This window comes from Rhinatrema bivittatum, chromosome 11 (assembly GCF_901001135.1).
Source record: "Rhinatrema bivittatum chromosome 11, aRhiBiv1.1, whole genome shotgun sequence".
Classification (NCBI taxonomy): Eukaryota; Metazoa; Chordata; class Amphibia; order Gymnophiona; family Rhinatrematidae; genus Rhinatrema; species Rhinatrema bivittatum.
Genome location: NC_042625.1, coordinates 97,357,006 through 97,373,229, shown reverse-complemented (window position 1 = coordinate 97,373,229; position 16,224 = coordinate 97,357,006). Strand labels below are relative to the sequence as shown.

General features: G+C 46.8%; 1 long non-coding RNA gene across 1 annotated transcript in view; it reads right to left on the bottom strand.

Moving 5' to 3' along the window:
* Positions 1-16,224, bottom strand: part of LOC115073391 — a 59,760-nt gene that overhangs the window by 5,952 nt on the left and 37,584 nt on the right. The window contains exon 2 of the long non-coding RNA XR_003852002.1: positions 3,087-3,175. This is a non-coding gene — a long non-coding RNA (uncharacterized LOC115073391). The remainder of the gene's footprint in view (positions 1-3,086; positions 3,176-16,224) is intronic.

The window sequence follows — 16,224 nt, the reverse complement described above, 5'->3', positions numbered from 1 at the left end:
TTTGCCAGCAACCTCAGAGCTTCTCTCATTCCTCTGCTGCCACTGTCGCTGCTGCCGCATGGTTTTGGGGAGGCGCTGATTGCTGCTATTGACACTGAAGCCCATTCTGCTGCCTCCTCTGTGCAGGCCCCGTGGGTTTCCACTTCCTCCATGCTGATCTCCTACATTGTGAGATCCGCATAGAGAAAGTGCTACTCGTGCACATTCCCAAAGATTACATGCGCCAATCACTAAAAAGTAATTTTTTTACCTTTGCTGTCTGATCTTAGTTTTCTAATTTTTTGATCTCCGGCTTTTTTTTTTCCACCTTCCCTTTCTTTTTCTTTTTCAGGGTCTCTTATTTTTTGATTGATTTAAAGGCACCTATTACCTGCCCTTCCTACATTCAGAGCAGGGTACAATCTGGAACATACATAGACAACAGAGAGGAGGGAAGGTATTGCAAAATCTTAGGTGGGGGAGAGGACAGGCATCCAGGGGTTGAGATCAGATGTGACACGGGGTCATCAGAGAGGGGAGTAGGAGGCTTGGTAGCATCCCCTGTTGGGGGACAGGCTGAGGGTAGTCCGTTGTCATCTTGGTTCGGGAATGCTCTGTTGAAGAGGAAACTTTTTAGGGCTTTTTTGAAGAGTGATCTTGCTCAGAGACATCTTATTGTCTTCCAAAGGAGGGGTCCGGCAGAGAAGAAAGCGTGTTCTCTGGTTTCCAGGTGTCTGGGTTTTGTGGGTGTAGCATCTGGTTAGATGCTCTTAGCTTTCTGGTGGGGGTGTAGATTTTTAGTGTTGAGGAGATCCATGGAGAGTTTAGGTTGTGAAACGGAGGAGTGGATGATCATTGCCAGCGTATTGAATTCAGAAGGAGATAGGGAGCCAGTGTAGAGATTGTAGAATAGGAGAGATGTGAGCTCGCACGTGAGTGCCGATAAGGAGTCCTGCTGCCGTGTTTTGGATGATCGGTAGTGGAGGTGGGACGTATAGGGGTAGGCTTGTCAGGAGAGATTGGCAATAATCTATCCCCAAGAATAGTAGAGATTGGAGGATGGACCTGAGATCACACAAACTCACACACAGAGGCTCTCACATGCTGTCTCTCTGATCATACAGGCTCTCACTCCCACACACAGTCTCTCAACTCACTGTCATGCACACACACACTTTACAAGACCTCACCTCTTGGCCTCGGCTCCGTGGCGGCCCTGATCTTCTCGGGCCGCTGCAAGGTGGGATCCACAGCGGCCCTTCTACAATCTCTACTGCTCCTCCTCCTTCCTGCCCGTGCGGCTCCAGCAAAGTTTTTCTTCTGGGGCTGCGCAGGCAGCTGTGAATTTTTCTTTGAGCCATGGTGGGATGGCTCCGTTGATCAAAGTGACGTGCCCCCTGCCTCGGTATGAAACTACTTCCTGCTTTTTCCACCGGCGGCAGAAAAAGCGAAAATCTTCCACCACCGGTGGGATCGGGTCCACTGGCGGCAACACAGAACCCGTCCTGCTCCCGACGCCACCCCACCAGGTTTGCTGCCCTGTGCAATTGCACGGTTTGCACACCTGGTGGTACCGGGCCTGCCTATAAATGGGTCCCAAAGCTCTTCACAGATCATTCACCTGTTCAAAGACACGCAAAAGCCTAATGCTGGCATGACAAACATTCCTTCCAGGATTTCCCACTTCAAGCTTGTTCAGTGTAACAGCAAAAGTGAACATAAGAACATAAGAACTTGCCATACTGGGTCAGACCAAGGGTCCATCAAGCCCAGCATCCTGTTTCCAACAGTGGCCAATCCAGGCCATAAGAACCTGGCAAGTACCCAAACACTAAGAAGATCCCATGCTACTGATGCAATTAATAGCAATGGCTATTCCCTAAGTAACTGCAGCGCTATCTGGCCAGGGTAATGCAGATCCGTACCTGCACAGGATGTCATCTGCAGAGCTATCTGGCCAGGGTAATGCAGATCCATACCTGCACAGGATGTCATCTGCAGAGCTATCTAGCCAGGGTAATGCAGATCCGTACCTGCACAGGATGTCATCTGCAGAGCTATCTGGCCAGGGTAATGCAGATCCATACCTGCACAGGATGTCATCTGCAGAGCTATCTGGCCAGGGTAATGCAGATCCATACCTGCACAGGATGTCATCTGCAGAGCTATCTGGCCAGGGTAATGCAGATCCATACCTGCACAGGATGTCATCTGCAGAGCTATCTGGCCAGGGTAATGCAGATCCGTACCTGCACAGGATGTCATCTGCAGAGCTATCTGGCCAGGGTAATGCAGATCCGTACCTGCACAGGATGTCATCTGCAGAGCTATCTGGCCAGGGTAATGCAGATCCATACCTGCACAGGATGTCATCTGCAGAGCTATCTGGCCAGGGTAATGCAGATCCATACCTGCACAGGATGTCATCTGCAGAGCTATCTGGCCAGGGTAATGCAGATCCGTACCTGCACAGGATGTCATCTGCAGAGCTATCTGGCCAGGGTAATGCAGATCCATACCTGCACAGGATGTCATCTGCAGAGCTATCTGGCCAGGGTAATGCAGATCCATACCTGCACAGGATGTCATCTGCAGAGCTATCTGGCCAGGGTAATGCAGATCCATACCTGCACAGGATGTCATCTGCAGAGCTATCTGGCCAGGGTAATGCAGATCCGTACCTGCACAGGATGTCATCTGCAGAGCTATCTGGCCAGGGTAATGCAGATCCATACCTGCACAGGATGTCATCTGCAGAGCTATCTGGCCAGGGTAATGCAGATCCGTACCTGCACAGGATGTCATCTGCAGAGCTATCTGGCCAGGGTAATGCAGATCCATACCTGCACAGGATGTCATCTGCAGAGCTATCTGGCCAGGGTAATGCAGATCCATACCTGCACAGGATGTCATCTGCAGAGCTATCTAGCCAGGGTAATGCAGATCCATACCTGCACAGGATGTCATCTGCAGAGCTATCTAGCCAGGGTAATGCAGATCCGTACCTGCACAGGATGTCATCTGCAGAGCTATCTGGCCAGGGTAATGCAGATCTGTATCCGTGCAGCATGTCACCTGTAATTGGCCAGGGTAATGCAGATCCGTACCTGTGCAGAATGTCAACTGTAATTGGGAGCCTTTTACCTCTCTGGCCCACAGCTCTATGAACTTCCTTTCCATGAAGATTTGTCCCATCCTGAACAAAAACAAAAATATTAAGGATACAAAAATCAGGAAGAAGAATAAAGGAAAAAGTTACCTCTCATATTAAATAGTACATCCTGATTATTAAAAACAAGAGAATCTAATATAAACCTCATCGTACAATAGGTTGTATTATATTCTTTCACTTTTGTTCACTTTTAAAATGTATATCTGTTCTGGACCAGACAACGCAAACAATGCTGGGTTCTTTTGGTTAGTGGTTTTATAAACCTCTATCATTTCTCCTTTCTGTTGTCTCTTCTCCAGGCTAGAGAGCCCTAACTGTACATCTACTAGGGTGCATCAGTATACACACCTTGAACATACGCCCAACACACATCATACAGCAGAACCCCTTTACAGAGCGAATTTCCACGGAAATAAAAACTCTCTTTTTATGGCTTCCGTGCATGTCGTAATTTTTTTACCCCAGGACACATTTCAAGCTTTTTTCCATTACATTTTTGCTGTGAGAACCACAGCTTTCCTGGGAGAGTTCTTGTGCTGACAAGCTCGGAACTGAAGATATGCAGAAATTGAATTATTTACAGATCTGAACCGGCCATAGATAATTCAAAATATGCACTTTGAGAGTAGATGGGATCCGTGGAGAGCTGACGGCAGGTCTGTGCGCCATGCCAGTCACACGGTGCTCTTCTATATCTCCCTCAAGGTGCCACATTGACAAGGAGGCGCAGCAGAACATGACAGAAAGCATGCGAGGCAATGTAATAAAAACAGGAAACAGAGAAAACTTTTTCTCAATCAGATTTCCACCAGGAGCTCATTCACAGCTTGCGAGACAGGTGCTGGGAAATCAAGGAATATCAGCAGCTGCAATAGGAAAAAATTCTACTAATAACACACAATTTTATCTACTGTATAATCAGCCATGTTTTAGCACAAGCCGTCTCTCTATACTGCAGTTTCTTTTTCACAATAGTCCTGACTCAGTCTTGATTTCCTTTGCCCTCCCGTCTCCTAATCAAGTAATAAATCCTAGCCTCACTCCTGCCCTGCAACACCTTCTGCTATTCCAGTACTGAGACCCTCACACACAAAGCTCTGCCAATGCACCTCACTCCTGCCCTGCAGCACCCCCTGCTATTCCAGTACTGAGACCCTCACACACAGTTCTGCCAGTGCATCTCACTCCTGCCCTGCAGCACCCCCTGCTATTCCAGTACTGAGACCCTCACACACAGCTCTGCCAGTGCACCTCACTGCTGCCCTGCAGCACCCCCTGCTATTCCAGTACTGAGACCCTCATACACAAAGCTCTGCCAGTGCACCCCACTCCTGCCTGGCAGCACCCCCTGCTATTCCAGTACTGAGACCCTCACATAGCTCTGCTAGTGCACCTCACTCCTGCCCTGAAGCACCTCTTGCTAGTTCAGTACAGAGAGAGACATACAACTCTGCCAGTGCACCTCACTCCTGCCCTGAAGCAGCTCTTGCTAGTTCAGTACCGAGAGAGACATACAACTCTGCCAGTGCACCTCACTCCTGCCCTGCAGCAGCTCTTGCTATTTCAGTACCGAGAGAGACATACAACTCTGCCAGTGCACCTCACTCCTGCCCTGCAGCAGCTCTTGCTATTTCAGTACAGCGAGAGACATACAACTCTGCCAGTGCACTCCACTCCTGCCCTGCAGCAGCTCTTGCTAGTTCAGTACCGAGAGAGAGACATACAACTCTGCCAGTGCACCCCACTCCTGCCCTGCAGCAGCTCTTGCTATTTCAGTACAGAGAGAGACATACAACTCTGCCAGTGCACCCCACTCCTGCCCTGCAGCAGCTCTTGCTATTTCAGTACAGAGAGAGACATACAACTCTGCCAGTGCACCTCACTCCTGCCCTGCAGCAGCTCTTGCTAGTTCAGTACAGAGAGAGACATACAACTCTGCCAGTGCACCTCACTCCTGCCCTGCAGCAGCTCTTGCTAGTTCAGTACAGAGAGAGACATACAACTCTGCCAGTGCACCCCACTCCTGCCCTGCAGCAGCTCTTGCTAGTTCAGTACAGAGAGAGACATAAAACTCTGCTAGTGCACCCCACTCCTGCCCTGCAGCACCTCTTGCTAGTTCAGTACAGAGAGAGACATAAAACTCTGCCAGTGCACCTCACTCCTGCCCTGAAGCACCTCTTGCTAGTTCAGTACAGAGAGAGACATACAACTCTGCCAGTGCACCTCACTCCTGCCCTGCAGCACCTCTTGCTAGTTCAGTACGTATATTCTCTGCACATATGCATGGCTCTGCCAGTACATGTCAGTTCTATCCTCAGCACCTCTTGCTGTTCCAGTACTATATATAAATAGAGATCAATGATATATATGAATCTGACCATTTTGAACTAGGGAGCAGAAGTCACTTCAGTATTCTTTTTTTTTATTTTTAAACTTAGCTTTTCCTAACTCAGGATTCAATCTCCAAAATCACATCAGAGATCCCCAGTCTCTACTACCTTCACCATGAAGCCTCTGAGGTTTAAAAGGAACCTACTGTAAATTCCATTTTTAGGCACAGCAGAACTTGCATTTTATGGTCTGTTCACATTTGATGGATTAGATTAGTTTGTTTTCTGACCCCAGAGGTTTACTGGAGGAAAAAAGTCCAGCAGGTTCTGTACCAGATGCAAGAAGCGAACTGATGTGAGATGAATTGCTGCTGCATTGAGCGGTGATCATCATACATTCTGAAGATGCGTCATTAAGAGCAACAATTAACGCGCCCATTCGGCACTGGATACTTTTCCCATCAAAGCGCCTCTTGCAATTCAAGCTCATATTCTCCTTACGATGAGATATGTCAGTTCTGATCTGTTTCCTCTAATTTGTCCTTAAACACAGGCAAAAGGAGAAATATAACCCTCATCACCGATAAATAGTTTTAAGCAGTAAAGAGAGATCCTGAGATTTGCACTGTGATAGGGTTTGGTTTTTTTTCTGAACCAACACAAGAATTCTCCCAAAACACGAAGGTGGCCTGCATCATCGGCACTGCTCAGACCGTACACTGGTCCAGTACAAGGCACGGCTTTCTGCAGGATCAGAACAATTACTAGAACTCTGCGCTCTTTTAGAAATGCCATTTCCTGTTTCTGCCGAACTTCCGTATCTCATGGGTAAGCCTGGATGGACAATGCTGCCTTTCATTTGTAAACCCCATATGGCACAAGAGAGTTTCCAAATAAACCCGAGGAGGTGGATGGAACACAGCCACTGTTTTGTTATGCTCGTATGGGGTGAAATGTGAGAGCTTTATGTCCCCTTTTTGGGATCTGGAATGATATAGAGACTCCTTAGAAATGAGGTATCATGTAGAGATTTTCTGTTGTCCCCTATTCTACTCTCTCCTACAACATCCAACATTTTGATTACAAACTTAAACCTACTTGCAGGATGTATTTGCTGGTCCAGGATTCACGCACAGTATATTTAGCATGTAAAGTAGGGATTATTGTGTGGCTCTGCTTTTGGCTATTGTTCTCTTTATTTATTTATTTTATTTTATTTTATAACTTTTATATACCGGCATTCGTAAAAAAAAAACATCATGTCGGTTTACATGTAACTGAGAAAGGAAATTACAATGATAGGTGGAGGAAAGATAGATAGTTAAGAGATAAGTTAACTTTACTGTGGTGCCAACGTGCGTCACAGTTAAACGAGATTACATGTAATAAACCATATTAGACAAAATTAGACATATACTAAATATAATAAACCATATAATAAACCATATTAGACATGTTAGACATATTAGACATATTAGACAGTATATATACATATAATAAACCATATTAGACAGTATTAGACAAAGTTAGACAGAAATTAATTATGTACAAGGGGAGGTGGTGCGAGGGGGTGGGGGGTGAAGCGCAGTGGGGAGGTGGGGGAGGAGGGGTTGAGGGAGGCGAAGGGTGGCAGGGGAATAAAGGGGCAAGATGGGGAGGGGGGATGGAGGGTAGGGTGGTGTAGGAGGGGGTGTCATATACGTGATATGGCGATCATTATGAGTAATTGTGCAAGAGGCGAGGGAGAGGGAAAAGTAAGAGGGGGAGGGGGAGGGGGTGGAACTGTACAAGGGAGCTGTGGGTAGAGGTGGGAAAGGTGCGTTGGTAACTGTAAAGGAAGCTGCTTAGAGGAAGGAAGGTGGTGGAGGTGGGTGGGGGGAGGAGTATGGGGGGGCAAGGGGCAGGGGGAAACTGAGGGGGGGTGGGAAGGTAAGAGTGTTGCGATATTAGATTGGCCATAAAATAAAAGAAGGCATGGGATGGGCTATTCAGTTTGGTTTCTGCTCAGGACTTGCCTCTTTGGCTAGTTTAGCCTGATAAAATCAAATACCTTCAAGGTCTGGTCCATATCAAATCATATTGGAGGCGCATTTAGTGAAGTTTGAGGGATGGTCTAGAGTCTGGCAACTAAGATTTAATGTTAAAAAATGCAGGGTCATGCATTAGAGTTGCAGAAACCCAAGGCAGCAGTACAGTATAGGAGGTGAATATCTTCTGTGCACAAAGCAAGAGCTGGATCTGATGGTGATCACCCCTAATGTCCTTAACATGGCTAAAAAGGTAGACGGAATGAAGACGCACGTCAGAAGGATATTTGAGCCACTAGGAAAAAGAAGGTAAACCTCTGGCGAGACTGCACACAATTCAGGAGACCACAGCTTCAAAAGGATAGAAACAGGATGGAGTCCAGAGCACCATTCCTAGGGGGACTGAGAAAGCTCTCAGCACGTATACCCTAGAGGAGAGGACGGCGAAACTGGGAGATATGAGAGAAACATTGCAATGTCTCTAAGGAGGCTCTGCAACAAGGGGATGAAAGGGGCTAGACTCAGGGCTTAGGTTTCTTTGCAGAAAGGGTGGTAGATACATGGAACAGCCTACCTGAAATGTAAACAATATTTGCCAAAATTTGTTTACCTATTTTTGGAAGAAGGGTGAAAATTGAATCGGCACATTCCCAATCGGGGTCACATGAATTCCATGAAAGAGCTTTCTGGAGCTTTGTTAGGGAATGAGAGCTTTGAATACAGATTGAAAAGGGTAAATCTATGGCCTATGACAATGATATTGCGAGAGGGCCAAATGACTCTGAAACATGTCTGCTATGAATCATTGGGTAAGTTTAAAAACAAAATGCTTGGCACCTAAATTTAGAGAATTTTCTTTTTTTTCTAAGGCTGGAATTCACTAAGGCTTTTCTCCCATTCTATGTCTATGGGGAAAAATGGTTAGGGAATCAGGCCCTAAGTTTGCTGAAAACTTCAGCTGAAAATTCACCTTAATTTAAGTCCTTAAAATTTAGCAAGGCAATTCTAACTAATTTCCTCATTCTATCATAGTCTTCCTTTTAAAAGTTATATGCTACTGCAGTAGCTCTGCTTAACATCCTCCCCTTCCGTAATTTATATCAGATTTTGATTTAATTATGATCACTATTGCCAGGCTGTACCACCACAGTAACTCCTGAACCGGATCCTGTGTTCTACTGAGTACTAGATCTAAAGTAGCTGCCCATCTTATTGTTTCTAAGACCATGAAGCAGTCATTTGTGGCATCTAAAAATGTAACTTGTCTAGCATGTCCTGATGGCATTGCCCAAATTAGTATTAGAGTAATTGAAGTCTTCCATTTGCCCTTCTGTTTTCTGCTAGCATTTCTTCACCTTGGCCAGGTGGAGGGTAGTATACACCCACTGTTATACTTCTATCCATCACACATGCAGTTTCCTTCCCTAAAGACTCCATTGTGCATTTTGTTTCTTACAGGACATTTATGTGCCTAACTCTATGCCATCTGTCATCTGACCTGTCAATATCATTTATACCCTGGCATCACAGTGTCTTATTGGTTATCCTCCCTCTGCCACATCTCTGAGATGCCTGCTTTATCTATTTATTTATTTATAATTTTTATATACTGACATTCTTACATTAAAATGCAAATCATACCGGTTTACATAAAACAGAAAAAGCAGGAAAAAATATTTCCATAGTCAAATACAGAGAACATTTATAATAAAATTGTTAACAAAGGCATAAGGTAGGAACTTGAAAAAAGGTTACTTAACAGAAAACTTAAAAGAAAAAATAGTAAATGAAGCACAAAGAGTTGACGTCGGGGGAGGGGCATGGTCACACATCGCAGTCACCCATTTCCCCTCACCTCCTGATGATAGTTCCGTTTCTTTTTTATTATTTAAGATGGTGTTCACTTCTTGCGGGGGCCCAGGATGGAGGGTGGCCTCCCTGCTTGCTGGCGCCTGATGATATTTATGTTCTCCTGTGCCATACATTCCAACTCACCAATTGTATATTTCAGACTTCTGGCATTTGGATACAGACATTTTAAAAATAACTTTTAAATTTTTATTTCTAATTATATTTGTATTCACAACCTACTAATTAGCAGATGATACGGGCAGTTTGGAGTCATTCCATTCTCTGTGCTCTTTATTTAAATTCTTCTGGGCTACTTCAGTCTCTATTGGCAAATTTTAATTTCCCTTTTTTTCCAGTATCCTTGGAAGAAATCTCCCGTAAAGCCATGCACTTCTGAGCAACTTCCAGTTTTCTCCCATGGAGTAGTTTAAAGGCTGTTCTATCTCCTTTATTAAATATTAGTGCCAAGAACTGGCTTGTACCCTGGTGGAGCCCATTCCACTGGACCGGGCTTCCTCCTCCTCCTCCTCCTCCTGGGATGCTCGCCGGTGCACAGCTGTCCTGCCTGCAGCTCTGGAGCCTCTGCATTTCAGTTTCCTACCTAAAAGCCCACATTTAGCCTCCAGAACCTCCCTCTCACCATCCAGGAGTCAAGGGCTTCTTTCACTGCAGTCAGCTCCTGAATGCCTGGCCTAGCAACAGCCAGAAAGCCAGGCACACGTGCATTACTGCTGCTGAGAGCAGAAACGTTTTCTTCCCCGGGTCCTGCTCTTTCTTCCACGTGGGTAAGGGCAAGGGGGCAGGGTCTCTCTGCTCTCCGGCCAGGAATGCTCGCAAGGACCCTGCGGTCACAAAGAGACCTAATCAGAGCCCCAGCGGCCTCCCACATGGCAGGATTAGATGAGAAGGGGATAATTTCTTATACAACATTTGCTTGTTGAAAAGCAATCACGTCTGAACATTAAAAAAAAACTGCAGAGCTATTGGAGGATTAGCCCTGAATCTCTCCTGTTGCTTCCAATTTTTTTATCAAAGGATTTGTTCCTCAACGCAAGGTTTTTAATTTCTCCCTTTTTGCTTCCCCTCCTCTCTGAAGAGAAGCAGAGGGGGGAGGTTATCTAATTGCCCTGCTTTTAATGTTCTCCCTGCTCTGTTCGGAGAGGGTTTTAAGGCTCAGCAGAGCTCGTGTTGCCAACCTCCAGAGACCAACGGCAAACGAGAAATGGAAAATGGAAAACGTGCAGTGGGACCCCAGAATAATTGGGTTTCACGGGTCCATTTGTTTCACATGCAGGAAGAGCAGCCACGATCCACACCCTGCCCCCTCTCGCCCGGAAGCCTCGCTCTTCTGCGACTGGCAAGGTTGCGCGCTCTAAACGCTACCAGGACCATTTTCAAAGGCTCTGCTGCAAATTGCTAAGCGAATGTAAGGGCTTCCGCCTTTCAGCTGGACTGCCAGGGGGCATAAACCCGATTAAACCAGGGAGGAAGATAACCTGGCTGCGCACAGACAGAAGATGTGCTTTGTTAATATTCCCAGAGAAAGCAGCTGTAAGGGGGAGTAAGAGTTAGGCAGGGCTAGGGATGGGCCAGGGGCCTGAGGGAAAGGGAGGTTGCAGAAGCCCAGGGGTCAGGTGGTGACCTAATTAAGAGGGAGGGGCTGCAGCAGATAGAAAAGCATTTGCAACCAGACCCTTTGACCCAGGCAGCTGAGACGCGGGCCTGACTGCAGAATTCCACAACTGGATTGCAGTGGGAGGAACAGGAAAAGGTTCCTTTAGGATCCTGCAGAGGGAGCTGGCTTGGAAAAGTTCAAGCTGCAGAATCCTACAAGGCACTTCCTGACAAAGGTACATGTGCTGCAAGTACTCCTCATGCTATTTGAAAATTGCTCCTGGAAACTAGGGATACACACCCAAAACCAGGCCTGATAAGGAGGAACAAGCTTTACACAAATTAAATTGGCTTAAAGTGAATTAAAACCAGCTCAAAGCGGAAGAGCATGTGCAGATCCGGATGTGAATTCTAGACCTGTGGGTACAGAGTTTGATCTTAAAGGCTTTGGTCTGACAAGCAAACATGCTTTCTAAACTCAGTTAGATAGGGACTCCAAGCTCAAGGCTGCTGCTTCCATTAGATCAACTGGGTGGTTGCCTAGAGTGCCAAACTTTTGGGGGCAACAAAATCCTTCCAGCACAAGGCCCAGACAGGTGCTGTGTCAAAGCCTCTCAAAGAAGAGAGCGCTGTGCTGAAGCCACTGCTGCCAACAGGAGAGAGCGCTGTGCTGGAGTTCCTGCCAACAAGGAGAGAGCGCAGTGCTGGAGCCACTGCTGCCAACAGGAGAGAGCGCAGTGCTGGAGCCACTGCTGCCAACAAGGAGAGAGCGTTGTGCTGGAGTTCCTGCCAACAAGGAGAGAGCACAGTGCTGGAGCCACTGCTGCCAACAAGGAGAGAGCGCTGTGCTGGAGCCACTGCTGCCAACAGGAGAGAGTGCTGTGCTGGAGCCACGGCTGCCAACAAGGAGAGAGTGCTGTGCTGAAGCCACGGCTGCCAACAGGAGAGACTGGAGAGCACTGTGCTGGATTTCCTGCCAACAAGGAGAGAGAGCTGTGCTGGAGTTCCTGCAACAAGGAGAGAGCACTGTGCTGGAGCCACTGCTGCCAACAGGAAAGAGCACTGTGCTGAAGTCATGGCTGCCAACAAGGAGAGAGCGCTGTGCTGGAGCCACGGCTGCCAACAAGAGAGAGCACTGTGCTGGAGCCACTTCTGCCAACAGGAGAGAGCGCTGTGTTGAAGTCACGGCTGCCAGCAAGAAGAGAGCACTGTGCTGGGGCCACGGCTGCCAACAAGGAGAGAGCACTGTGCTGGAGCCACGGCTGCCAACAGGAGAGAGCGCTGTGCTGGAGTTCCTGCCAGCAGGCAAGTTGGGAGTCAGAGGTGCATGGCTGAAGGTTTGCCTTGGGTGCTAAATACCTTTGCACCGGTTTTGTCCAGACTTTACTTGTAGCATGTTACTGTATCCCATGGTTTCTCTTGTAGCATAGTACTCTATCCCATGGTTTCTCTTGTAGCATGGCACTCTATCCCATGGCATCCCATGGTTTCTCTTGTAGCATGGTACTCTATCCCATGGTTTCTCTTGTAGCATAGTACTCTATCCCATGGTTTCTCTTGTAGCACGGTACTCTATCCCATGGCATCCCATGGTTTCTCTTGTAGCATGGTACTCTATCCCATGGTTTCTCTTGTAGCACGGTACTCTATCCCATGGTTTCTCTTGTAGCACGGTACTCTATCCCATGGTTTCTCTTTATCCCATGGTTTCTCTTGTAGCATGGTACTCTATCCCATGGTTTCTCTTGTAGCATGGTACTCTATCCCATGGTTTCTCTTTATCCCATGGCTTCTCTTGTAGCACGGTACTCTATCCCATGGTTTCTCTTGTAGCATGGTACTCTATCCCATGGTTTCTCTTGTAGCACAGTACTCTATCCCATGGTTTCTCCTGTAGCACGGTACTCTATCCCATGGCATCCCATGGTTTCTCTTGTAGCATGGTACTCTATCCCATGGTTTCTCTTTATCCCATGGCTTCTCTTGTAGCATGGTACTCTATCCCATGGTTTCTCTTGTAGCATGGTACTCTATCCCATGGTTTCTCTTGTAGCACGGTACTCTATCCCATGGTTTCTCTTGTAGCACGGTACTCTATCCCATGGTTTCTCTTGTAGCATGGTACTCTATCCCTTGGCATTCCATGGCTTCTCTTGTAGCATGGTACTCTATCCCATGGTTTCTCTTGTAGCATTGTCCTCTATTCCAAGGAGCAGTCCATAGTTTCTCCTGTGCTTGAAGGGTTGAACAGGAATCTAATGCAATGCTATTAAGCCAGAAAGCGCTATGGACTCCAGCCTGGGCCTATGTTTTTTATTTTATTTATTTATTTTCTGTACCGTTTTTCCACAGGAAGATTACAATGGTTTACAAAAGTAACATTTGTCCTTTAGGTCATTACATTACGGTGTAACACTTATTGGTCTACCATACCATAGAAACATCAGCAACTTGCACTCCTACAGCCTCAGGAGCAGGGAGGAGGAATCACAGACAAAGTCTTGGGATCCGGGGAAGATAGAAGGGTTCTGGAAACAGCGTGTGTGTGTGTGGGAGAGAGGAAGGGGAAATGACCGAGCTGTTAGCCAGAACAAGCGGCAGCTCACTGCTGCTGTACAGAGAGAAATGCTATTGGTAACAGAATGAAGGCTCTCCATAGGATTTACGGACATATAAATCTGGCATTTTGTGATTATCTAATAACACAAAGGAAGACATTTTCTACAGCACGGAGGGATATTGGTGTTCACTTTCCTTCTGTTTCTTGTGCTTGTAACTCAGTTAGAACCGGGCTGGGAGCTGGTACCAGGAGCCGTCATGCTCTATCCAGGTACCAGCTCTATCCTGGTACCAGCTGGGAGCTGGTACCAGGAGCCGTCATGCTCTACCCCTCCTAAAGAAACACAACCTGGACCCTAGCGAATTAGCTAATTTCCGCCCCATCTCCAATCTTCCTTTCTTAGCCAAACTTACAGAGAAACTGGTAAACACCCAGCTCTCAGATTACCTAGAGGATCACAACTTTCTGTACCCTTCCCAATATGGTTTCCGCAAATCACGCAACACGGAAACCCTTCTCATTTCTCTAACAGACCATATTATTATGGGGCTGGACAAAGGCCACTCATTTCTTCTAATTCTCCTTGACATCTCGGCGGCATTCGACACCGTCAACCACTCCATCCTCCTGAATCGCCTGTCAGACATAGGCATTTCCGGAACAGCCCACAGATGGTTCAAGTCTTTCCTTAGTAATAGAAGCTTTAAAATCAAGATTAATAATAAAGAATCGCCGTCGACAAATTCTTCCCGTGGTGTACCCCAAGGATCATCACTATCTCCCACTCTATTCAATGTCTACCTCTTCCCCCTCTGCCATCTGTTAACTAGTCTCAACTTAATTCACTACATCTACGCCGATGACGTGCAGATTCTGATTCCCATAACAGAATCCATTACCAAATCACTCTCGATCTGGAACAACTGCCTACAATCTATCACCAGTCTCCTCAGCAGTCTTAATTTAGTTCTCAATGCCTCAAAGACTGAACTACTCCTCATTTCCTCCAACCAAGACAACCTCACTCCACAGACCCAACGCAACTCACACCACAACTCCCATCTCACCCATACTCATGTAAGAGATCTCGGGGTCATATTAGACAACCGCCTCAATCTAAAGAAAATGATCAACACCACAACCAAAGACTGCTTCCACAGACTACAGGTACTAAAAAGACTCAATCCTCTCCTATTCTTCCATGATTTCAGGACAGTTCTCCAATCCTTAATATTCGCCAAAATAGACTACTGCAGCGCTCTCCTCACAGGCCTTCCCAGCTCAACCACCAGGCCGCTGCAGATGATACAGAACGCCGCGGCCAGAATTTTGACCAGCACCAGCCGGAGAGAGCATATTACTCCCATCCTCCGAAACCTACACTGGCTACCAGTCAACTTCAGAGTCCTACACAAATCACTCACTTTAATACATAAATCCATCCATAATCACCTTCACCTCGATCTCGAAATCCCTTTCGGACTCCATACCTCCAGCAGACCGATTAGAGAAAACTACAAAGGAGCACTTCAACCCCCCACAACCAAAGCCACGCGCCTCATCTCGACCAAAGACCGAGCGTTCTCAATAGCAGGCCCAGCCATCTGGAACAACCTCCCAGCAGATCTCAGGCTGGAACCCTGCCTAGTAACATTTAAGAAAAAACTCAAGACTTGGTTGTTCCGCCAAGCCTTCCCGGACCCCTCACACACACATTAGACGACGAACCGGCTCATGAGCAATGGAACACAGATCCTCTCTAAATACTACACAAGCATCAGTACTTTCATAATAGCTCAACTAGCACTAGCACGGACTTTTAGGTCTTAGTTTCTTAACTTACTACCCTTTTAAGCCTTCTTTCCAGCTGTTCTAAGCTTCCAAGTTTTGCAGTCCTTGTTAAATGTAACTTTGTTTCTCCTGATTATAATAAGTTGTTTATGTTTACTGTTTATGTCCCTGTTCGATGTAAACCGACCTGATAAGGTATTTAACTTTGAAGGTCAGTATAGAAAAATGCTAAATAAATAAATAAATAAATCCCCTCTCAGTGCAGCGATGGTCCCAGGCCTACTTCAAGAAGCCTGCAAACACAGGCCCTGAATCTGGCCACCAGATGTTTCCCTTCCATGATGCCTGGCACTCCCTCTCCTCCGCAGCATCCTCATCCCGGGGAGTAGAAAACCTGAGCTAGGAATCGAGCCCTGCCACGTTAACACCAGGACAGCCCTAGTTCAATCACGTTAAGGTAATTTGATTATGCAATGAGAAGCAAATTTCACAGCAACTGATGGTATCATCACAGGGGTGAGGCAAAAGGGGTATTCTTTTCACAGGAAGAAAATAAAATTCAGGGTGGCAAGGTAGGAGGGCATTTGACAGATGAAGCAGATCTCCTCTTACCAGCAGAAAATGGAATGGGCAGGGTCTGAAAGTGGCAGAGCACCCGCGTGCAGGCCTTCGGAAAGTGACGCAGCTGGACACCCACTTTCGGGATATGAGTTTCTGGGAACCGTGGTCTTATTTCTGACAACCCCTGTGGGAAAGTACAATGAATTATTGTTGGTACCTGCCATGGTCTTACCCTGCACATGGGCTGCAGGATGAAACATTTGCTTCACAAGCCCCGGCTGAGCTGCATTGATCCTGAAGTGAAAACACGCAGGTGTGGGGGAAATGGAAGAGCCCAGG